At 47.4% G+C, this 9957-nt stretch overlaps 1 non-coding gene across 1 annotated transcript; it reads left to right on the top strand.

Annotated features, from left to right (window-relative positions):
- Window positions 1-63: 63 nt before the first annotated feature.
- On the top strand, window positions 64-136 carry Trnar-ucg. Its single transcript has one exon. It is a non-coding gene; the product is annotated as a tRNA-Arg (tRNA).
- The last annotated feature ends 9821 nt before the right edge of the window (window positions 137-9957 follow it).

The following is a 9957-nucleotide window of genomic DNA, read 5'->3' as shown; positions in this document are numbered from 1 at the left end:
GTCTGAAGCTAGCCTGAAGGCGGCTTTACGCTTTAGGCTAAGTAGAGACAACCTTACGTTGACGGCCGCGTGGCCTAATGGATAAGGCGTCTGACTTCGGATCAGAAGATTGCAGGTTCGAGTCCTGCCGCGGTCGAGTAGTGGTTTCTTCCCTTTTTTCCGTCACCTCGTCATAATCCCTTCGGAAACGTAGCGAAGTAACTGTAGTAGGTAGAACCAAGTTCTATTCTAAACCAAATTCTTGGAACTCAAGGATCTGAGCAAACAACTGTCAGGATGAAACACTGCTGAAGATGTGACAGCGGTGGAGAGGCGTGTCCTGGTGCAGAGCGGAACAAACGGAGCACGTGCTGTCCGAAGTCTAAATCCGTCACCTACGGACAGCAAAGGCTTGGCTCGAAGTGAAGCCCTTCTTTCCCGGGCGATGATGGTGATGGTGATGATGTTGAGTCCGATTGATCGCGCCCACCGGTCGCAGCTGAAGCACGTCCTCCTTCAGAGATCTGTCAATCTCCGGGTCCACCGCCTGTTGTCCCGGGTGTTTCTGCTCCCGGCTCTCCATAGTGGGTCAGCTGCAAAGAGTCAGGCAATACGGGCCCGGGTGAATAACTGGGACCCAGGAATTCAAGTCGAGAGTCCCATACGAGGAAAGCAGTGATCGTGATCGGGGTTGTTACAGACAGACAGACAGACACACACACACACACACACACACACACAGCTAACTAGCTAAAAACTTCGGGCCTCGCTGAAAGGCAGCGCCCACCCTTCACCCCCCAACCAGTGCATCCAGCACGCTGAGAACTGTGAGAGAGGGTCTTCCGACTTTTTTCAAGTCAGTTTGGTGTGACTCTATCCGCTTTTACTGTCACCAGCAGGGAGGAGGGCTAGGCCAACCAACCTTTCTCCTTTCTGCTTTTCTTCTCAGTTTCTTCCCCTTCTTTATTCTGGTTTCTTTTTTTTTAAACGATGAAGTCTCACGTTGGAACTTGGTAGCCCTGGCTGCCCTTCTGCCTCAGTGCTGAGACTACAAATATCCACAATCTAGCTTTCTGACTGAGATATTCTTATACATTTTTCTAGATGTACTTAATAGACACAAAGTGATTTTTGTTTGTTATCGGTTTTAGATACACAAACCAGAGTCAGCCAGATAAGAGATTCCTTACGTGATTCTTCTTGCTTTTACATAACTTTGCTCAGTTGAATTTTTTTTTTTAACGTGACGAAGGACAGGCCCTGAGCAGGAAAAACAATTTCATTTTTATTTCATAGTCTCTTACTGAAATTCAGTGTTCTCTTCGTCTGTGAGCTTAGGCAAGCTGCCACGTGGCGCTAGCCGTACAGGCGCCCTGTTCTCAATGGTGTTCACAGACTTTTCATAGCACATTACACTTGCTGTAAATTTTTCAAAACTTTGCTTACAACCATTGGTGTTTCAAAGAGCGGTGGCTGCAAGGAGGTGGCTAGAAACTGCGATTTAATGGATTAACAAAGCCCACATTGGCGGGAAGCAGCGATACACATCTTCAACCCCAGAACTCTGTGAGTTTGAGCCCTCTGCCTGGACTGAGGGAATAGCTCAGTAGGGGAAGAGCTTGTCTTGCAAACTTGAGCACCTGAATAGAGCTCCAATGCCCACATAAAAAGCGGGAGTGGGAGGGTGGAGGGGTGTTGTGTGGACTGCTGGACCCACAGATCCACCACAGATCCACAGATCCCAGCTCACCTGATCTAATCAGCAAAACCTGGGTCCCCATGAAAGACCTGGTTTCAGAAGGCAAGATAAACAAATCCTGAGAAACAACACCCAAGGCCGACCTCTGGTCTCCACATGCACATGCCTGTGTTAAATTGACATCTGACCCACAAAGAAAGGAACATCCTATCAACTGATTTATCTCTCCCTCCCCCAGCATGCCTCAAATAATCCCTATCTCCGGTCTCTGGCTCCTGCTGAGTGTGCTTGTTTTGGGGGTGGGGGGAGAGGTTGCTTGAGGAGTTTTCCATTTGTTTATTTTCGAGGCAAGGTCTCACTATGCAGCCCTGGCTGGCCTGGAGCTTCTTATGTAGACCAGGTCAGCTCTCATTCAGAGATCTTCCTGCTAGGGCCTTTCAGTCTCTGTAAAACCCATAATAGTGCCAGCATGGGAGCTTAGCTGATAATTTCAGGGTCAGCCACTAAGTACTTTACAGAACTAAGTACCGCACAGTGATGTAGTGAGGCACCCTTCTCTCTGGGTTCAAGTACCAGACGGTTCTCTCACTGAGCCTAGAATTCACCAATCAGGCTGGCTGACCAAAATCCCCAGAGTTCAGAGCATAGATGAGCACCCCCATGCCTCCTGGTGTGCTAGGTGAGTGCTTCTCTTTCTCTCTCTCTCTCTCTCTCTCTCTCTCATTTATTTATTTTATTTATATGAATACATTCAGACACACCAGAAGAGAGCATTAGATCTCATTACAGATGGTTGTGAGCCACCACGTGGTTGCTGGGAATTGAACTCAGGACCTCTGGAAGGGCAGTCAGTGTTCCGAACTGGGGAGCCACCTCTCCAGCCTGTGAGGGCTATGTCTTTGAGCTCTCAGCTCTAGGACTTTTAGCAAACAGCCCTACCTTCCTATCACTCCTATCTCATCAGTGAAAGAGGGTAACAGTTGGGTCAGCGCTTCAGCAGGCACGGAGAGATAGCGAGATAGCGGCAGACAGACAATAGCCTTACAACAGGCGCCCACATGCCAGCGGTCAGCACCAATCAACACCACTGAGCGGAGGCCAAGCCCTGGGATGGAGCTCAGTGTGGGGCCTGAATTCAGTCGCGGAGAGGATGCACAGCAGAAGGGAGCAGGAAGGAAAATTCCTCAGATGTCTCAAACCAGATAGAGCAAGAATGTACTCCCAGCACTTGGGAGGCCAAGGAAAGCAGGAGGATCGGAAAGTCAAACTCATCCATGGCTCATAATGGATTCAAAGCAGACTGACCCTGCCTCAGGAAAAAAAAAAAAAAGGTATGCCTGATGAGTAAAAAGGAAAATTTATCAAATTCATTTTCAAAATGCTAGTCAAAGTAGATGGTATGCATGTATCAATACTGTTGTTTTATATAATTAATATGCATTGATTTTTTTTTTTTTAAAGAAAGATGCTTGTAACCATACACACCTCCAGCATCCCCGATTATCAGAGAGCCAAGGTAAATGATTAGGGGATCCCACTCTGCAACTGTGACAACGTCCAGCCCTCTCTCCTCTGAGCCCCAAGTACCTCAGTGACATTTAACTGATAACAGAAAGGGAAAGTAAAGTAAAATGAAATGAAGGAGCTTTCTATCACAGTAACAGAACCTGCAGCTCAACCAGGGTTACAAAAGACCCTGTCTCAAGTCCACTCCTCAGCTGGGAATCAACCCTGGCTTATGTAATGACTTCTAGGACAGTCAGAGCTACACAGTGAAACCCTGTCTCGAAAGAACAAGAACAAAAACAAACAACAGAGAACTGAAACTCCTCCTCTCCCCCACACCCCTACCCCAAAAAGCAAAAATAAATAAATAAAAATAAAATAAATCCGGGGGGCCAGCAATATGGCTCAGCAGATAAATGTGCTTATGGCCCATCCTGAAAATCTGAGTTTGATTCCCCAGGACTCGAAGTAGAGAGAAAGAGCTACCTCTTGGATGCTCTCCTCTGACTTCCATGGCATTGTGACACACATGTGGACACACAGAGAGACTTTTTTTTTAAGTTTAAAGAGAGAATGCACAGCTGGAGTGGCGACACCGCCTTCTAATCTCAGCGCTTAACAAATGAATTTCTGGGGTTGGGGATTTAGCTCAGTGGTAGAGCTTGCCTAGCAAGCACAAGGCCCTGGGTTGGTCCCCAGCTCCGAAAAAAAAAAAAAAAAAAAAAGAAAGAAAAAAAGGAAACCAAATGAATTTCTGTGAGTTCTAGGCCAACCAGGCCTACATAGTGAGGCCTTGTCTCAAAAAGAAAGAAAGAAAGAAGGAAAGAAAGAAAGAAAGAAAGAAAGAAAGAAAGAAAGAAAGAAAGAAAGAAAAGGAAGAGGAGTATGAGGACGAGGAGAAAGAGGAAGAAACTTCTGGCATGCAGGGGGATTTTGAAAGGACTCTGACGTGGCCAGTTTTAGTGTGGCTCTGGCAGGCCCTGTCCTTTTACCCCATTCTTTCTGCCTTGCTAAGAACCAGTCAATTACATTCCCAAAGCTAGCCCCCAAGGTCTGTTTCCTTATTGGCCACTTCCTCCTCAATCAAGTCTCCTTTGCAGGAAGGGGTTTTAAAAGTCTCCTTTGGCTCACCTAACTGAAATTAAACACCTCATCCTTCCTTCCTCGGGATAAACCACCACTTGCCTAAGGGCCACATCTCTCTCCTCTCTATCCAGAAGCACACCTGTGTCCTCTGGGGAAAACATTCCTTCCTCCTTCCTTCTCCCAGTCCCCTTCCTCTCTCCCTCATCCTCTATCTCCAGCCCTTTGTCCCTCTGGGGCAAATGAATCTCCTTTGTGCTGAGCACTGGTCGGAAAAGTTAGTCTTGGGGGTCCTGAGCTGAGACTTTTCCTTTTAGTTTCCATGACAACGAGCCACACTGATGACAGAAGGAAAACTGTTCACACAGAGTGTCCTAACCAGCTCAACTTAGTTCCCAAGTTCTGTCCCTAGTCCTGAGGACTGAGTCACCCTTAGTCATAACCAGAAACCAGGAAGAGACAATGGGTGATAAGAACAATGACGGTCACCTCTGTATACCAGTTCCATGGGAGGAAACACACAAATGGTCATGGGCCAGTCTCTCCTCCTCAGGAAGCTTCCTTGTCTCCAACAGTGACATACGCTTCCGTCGAAGGCTTTTCACCTGCCCTTACCTGCACTGGTGGGATGTAATTACCTGTATTACTTGTATGTAATAGAAAATCAATTTTGAAAATAGGTCTCTCGGGCTGGAGAGATGGCTCAGAGGTTAAGAGCACTGACTGCTTCTCCAGAGGCCCTGAGTTCAATTCCCAGCAACCACATGGTGGCTCACAACCATCTGTAATGAGATCTGATGCCCTCTTTAATAAATAAATAATTCTTAAAAAAAGAAAGAAAGAAAGAAAGAAAAAGAAAATAGGTCTCTCAGGCTGGAGAGATGGCTCAGTTAAGAGCACTGTCTGCTCTTCCAGAGGTCCTGAGTCCAGCTCCCAGCAGCCACATGGTGGCTCAGGGTCATCTAAATTGGGAACTGATGACCTCTTCTGGCATGCAGCTGTACATGTAGATAGAGCACTCATATATAAAAAATGAATGAATGAATGAATGAATGAATCTGTAAAAAAAAAAAAGAGAGAGAAAGGAATGTCCCAATGTCACATAGTATGTATGGCTGTGGGCATCTTCTTCCACTAAAGAGGAAGATTAAATGTGCAAATATAAGTTTCACCCTACCTTCTGGGACCTGAGGTAGGTCAGGGTTCCTGGAGCCTTCTGAAGACTGTCCCTGTGTGGGACAGTGGCCAAATAATGACTAGGTCAGCTTTATGCTTCCAAACCTTCTCTCTGCCTGGGAGGATTGCAAAAATGCCTGGTGGCTTTGTTAGGGACCACACAGTACTTGAGTCCAAGTCCAGTACTGACTGTCCTGGGGTACAAGGGGTAGCAGTGCAGCTCGGTTGGATAAATCCTTGCCTAGTGTATTAGTTGGCTCTCCAGAGAAGCAGAATTGATAGACTAAATGTTTTACAAACAGGATTTAGATTGCTTCTCACAATATGGGCTGAGTATTCTGACAGTGGTTGTCTGCTGAGAATTTAGTGGCTGTTCAGTTTATAAGACCTCAGTGTTCATAATCAGGCCCAGTCCATGTTGGAAGGCCAAAGAGGCTGGGGCATACGTGCATGTGGACATACGTGCATGTGGAAGGTGGTGTTTGGCTTGTGCTTGGTGATCTTGTCAACTTGATTGGACCTATGAGCAGCTAAGAAATGTGTCTCTGGGATGTCTGTGAGGTTACTTCCTGGGAGGATTACATGAGGGGAGACCCTCCCTAGAGTGCGAATCACCTTCTAGCTGAAGTGCGGAGAATAGGAGATCCTTTGGGAAAGCAGTTAGCCTGTCTGCCTTCATTTCTTGCTGTCAGTACATCTACACTGCTGCTGCCGCTGCCACCACCACCATCATTCACTGATCTTTCTTTTAAAGATAGAGACTACCAAACTGCTGTCCCTGATACAATTTTCTATACTCACAGAAACTGGTTATACTCAGCAAATACTGACTTTTAAAGGTGCCTTTTCTATCCATCACTAAGAATCCCCACAAAGATGGGCATGAAAAACAAGGATCGATCCTGGAAGTCAAGTCACCAGAAAGAAAGAACTCTCACTGCTGAAGTATCCTTGGGCTCAGAGCCATGGCCAGGGCCCCTCTAGCCTGTTTTGGTTGTTGTATTCGGTTTTTTTTTTGGAGCTGGGGACCGAACCCAGGGCCTTGCGCTTTCTAGGCAAGCGCTCTACCACTGAGCTAAATCCCCAACCCCCGTTGTATTCGTTTTTGAGACAAGGTTTTGTTACATAGACCAACCTGGCTTTGAACTCACAGATATCCACCTGCCTCTGCCTTCCAAGTGCTGGGATTTAGATGTCCACCACACACTGAGCAACCCTCCGGACAACGAAGTGCTCCTTCTGCAGGCGCCAGCCCAGTGAGCAGTGCCCTGTGTGGGATGAATCTAAACCTGAACAGTGAGGAAGCTGTGACCTCGGGGTATGACCTCCAGGGGCTACCTGGATCCCAGAGTGCTTGTTCTACCAGTCTGAGAACTAAATGGGTTTCTTGCCATTTCTATGCCACAGATTTTCCAATAAAACCGTCAGCCAGACCAAGTGTAAACAGCATAAAAGAAATATTTCTCTTACAGAAACATGGCTTTGAGGAGTAGCTAGGTCTAAACTCTCAGAGTCAAGAATATTTGTGGAGGGCTGGAGAGATGGCTCAGTGGTTAAAAGCACTGATTGCCCTTCCAGAGTTTCAGAGTTCAAATCCCAGCAACCACATGGTGGCTCACAACCATCCGAAATGAGGTCTGATGCCCTCTTCTGGTGTGTCTGGAGGCAGCTATAGTGTACTTATATATAATAAATCTTTTTTAAAAAGTATTTGTGGAAACGTTCTTGTTCTCCCGTTAGGAGGAAGCAAGTCCCCTTCACTCCATCTCAGAAACAGGATGCCTAAGATATTCATCCATTCATCCCTTCTTCAGGGACAAAAAAATGAGAGAAAGACAAGGGAGGGGATTAGTGTTTACCACCAGGAGAGTGACCCCTACATTCTATGTCTAGAAGCAAATGCGTGTAACTGTCAGGATTTAAAAAGGAGATTTGGGGGGCTGGAGAGATGGCTCAGTGGTTAAGAGCACTGACTGCTCTTCCTGAGGTCCTGAGTTCAAATCCCGGCAACCACATGGTGGCTCACAACCATCTGAAGTGAGATCTGATGCCCTCTTCTGGTGTGTCTGAAGACAGCGACAGTGTACTTATATACATAAAATAAATAAATCTTTTAAAAAAAAAAAAAGGAGATTTGGTGTCTAGTCCTTTAGGATCTATGCAGACCTCTTTAGCACTCTGGAAGGACCATTAGCTCAAGTTGTCTCGTGTTCCTGTTATCTCCACCACTTTATGGAAGAGTTTGAGGCTACAGTTAGCTGTGATCACTGTGGGAGACCAAAGCAAGGCTGCAGCTCAAATTGGCCAGCACTTTACTGACTGGCAGCCATTGAGTCCTGCCAAGAAGGTCACAAAAGTCAACCACTACTGTGGGTCTGACTCGCAAGGAAATGTCTGTATTCCCCTAGCCACAGCTGATTGGCTCCAAGGTAGCCACAGACCAGCCAGACGTGAAAGGCACCAACTTCAGCCAATGAAGAAAAGCTCACCCAGTAAAGTGGGTGGTGACTGTGTTTTGGTTTGGTTTGAGCTTTTGTCAACTTGACACAAGCTAGAGTCATTGGGTGGGGGTGGGGACTCTCAACTGTGAAATGCTTCCATAAGATTGGTCTCTGGGCAAGTCTTAATTAGTGATTGATGTAGGATTGCCCACTGTAAGTGGTAGCTCCTGGGCAGGTAGTCTCAGGTGACATAAGAAAACTGAGCAAGCCTTGGAGAGCAAGCCAGTAAGCAGCACTCCTCCATCGCCTCTGTACCAGCTCCTGTCTCCAGGTTTGCTGCCTTGAGTTTGTGCCTGACTTTCCATCACAGTGAGAGAAGTCCTGAACGGTGGCAACCCATCCCACAGATCCTCTGTACAGGTTCCTCTTTCAGGACGTGTGAGAAAGGACCACAGCCATTGTCTTCTGGAAGGCCGAGCTTGGGGCCACCAGGCTGCTGTTGCACTCTTGCATGGGGAGGTGGCTGGAGGCCACACCTGCCCGGGGAGCTCAGTCAGCTCTCCCACTGGACTTGGGAGATGTCAAGTCTTCAAGTCGAAAATTCCAGGAGCCCTTCTTTGCTTGAGAGCTGGTTCTGGGGCATTCTGAAAACATTTTAGAAAATTCCTGAGAGCACCCCACCACCACTTTTCATCACCCAATGCCCTCCCTGTCCTAAACACACACACACACACACACACACACACACACACACACACACACAGAGAGAGAGAGAGAGAGACAGTGTCTCTCACAAAACCTGAAACTGGCTGTTTGACTGTTTGGTTAGACTGTTTGGCTCACGAATTCCAGGAACACATCCAAATAGCCAGTGCTGGGGTTAAAGGCTGATTCCCCCACACCCAGCCTTTATGTGAGCACTGGGGTGCAAACTCAGTTCCTCATGCTTGCATAACAAGCACATCTCTCTGGCCTCCTAAGCAATTTTTTTTTCTTTCAGTTTTCTGTTTTGTTTTGTATTTGTTTGTTTGAGAAGAGATTTCTCTGTGTAGCCCTGGCTGTCCTGGAACTCACTCTGTAGACCAAGGCTGGTCTTGAACTCACAGAGGTTCACCTGCCTCTGCTTCTTGAACCTTGGGATTAAAGTTGCATGCTGCCACCACCAGGTTTTTTCCCCTTTCTTCTCTTCTCCTTCCCCCCGCCCCCTCTCATTTTTTTGAGACAGGGTCTTGCTGTGTAGCCCTGACTGGCCTGGAACCACTTTGGCAGCCTGTTCAGCCGCTTATGAATTAAAGTATCTAGACTAATTACCGATCCCAGCCTTCCTCTGGACTCCCACAGTGTCTATGCCTGGAGCACACAGACAGCAGTAATTTGCCTTGTCTGCTGTGGCTTGGACAATATTTACTTTTTTTTTTTTTTTTTTTTTTTTTTCCGGAGCTGGGGATCGAACCCAGGGCCTTGCGCTTGCTAGGCAAGCGCTCTACCACTGAGCCAAATCCCCAACCCCTGACAATATTTACCTAAGCAAAACAGGCTGACCTGGAGTTCCCTGTCTTCTACCTCGGCCTCCTTAGTACTGAGGCTGTAGGTGTAGTGTAGGTGTGAACAACTACACTCAGTTTTGGTCAGCTTTCTCCTGCACCGAAGTATGAGGTCTGGGAGTGGGCGTGAATCTGCAGTCTTTCTGTATCCATCATGGGGGTTTAGTTGGCTTACAGACAAGTCCGCTAGGCTCCGCCCAACAGCCACCTAGCAACAGCTTACATCATCACCTGCCGCCAGGTGTGAGCCAGGCATATAAAACGACTGGACTGTGGCTCGCTACTCCAACTCTTGTCTCTCTGTTCCCACATGTTCCCGGCCGGCCTCTCTTCCTCCCTTCCTCTCTTTCTGTTCTCTTTCCCGGCTTCTCTGCCCTCACAGCTCTGCTCCGCACTTCCCCAGGTCCTCGTTCCTGTCCTTTCCTCCATAAGAAATCTTCCTTATACTAGGCTTGTCACATGGTGTGATTCCTCAGGGGGACACCTTGGCATGGGCCTGCCACGTACATTCTTATTACCGCTGCCACCG

This window comes from Rattus rattus, chromosome 2, assembly GCF_011064425.1.
Source record: "Rattus rattus isolate New Zealand chromosome 2, Rrattus_CSIRO_v1, whole genome shotgun sequence".
In the NCBI taxonomy this organism is placed as follows: Eukaryota; Metazoa; Chordata; class Mammalia; order Rodentia; family Muridae; genus Rattus; species Rattus rattus.
This window is presented reverse-complemented; position numbering and strand designations above follow the sequence as displayed.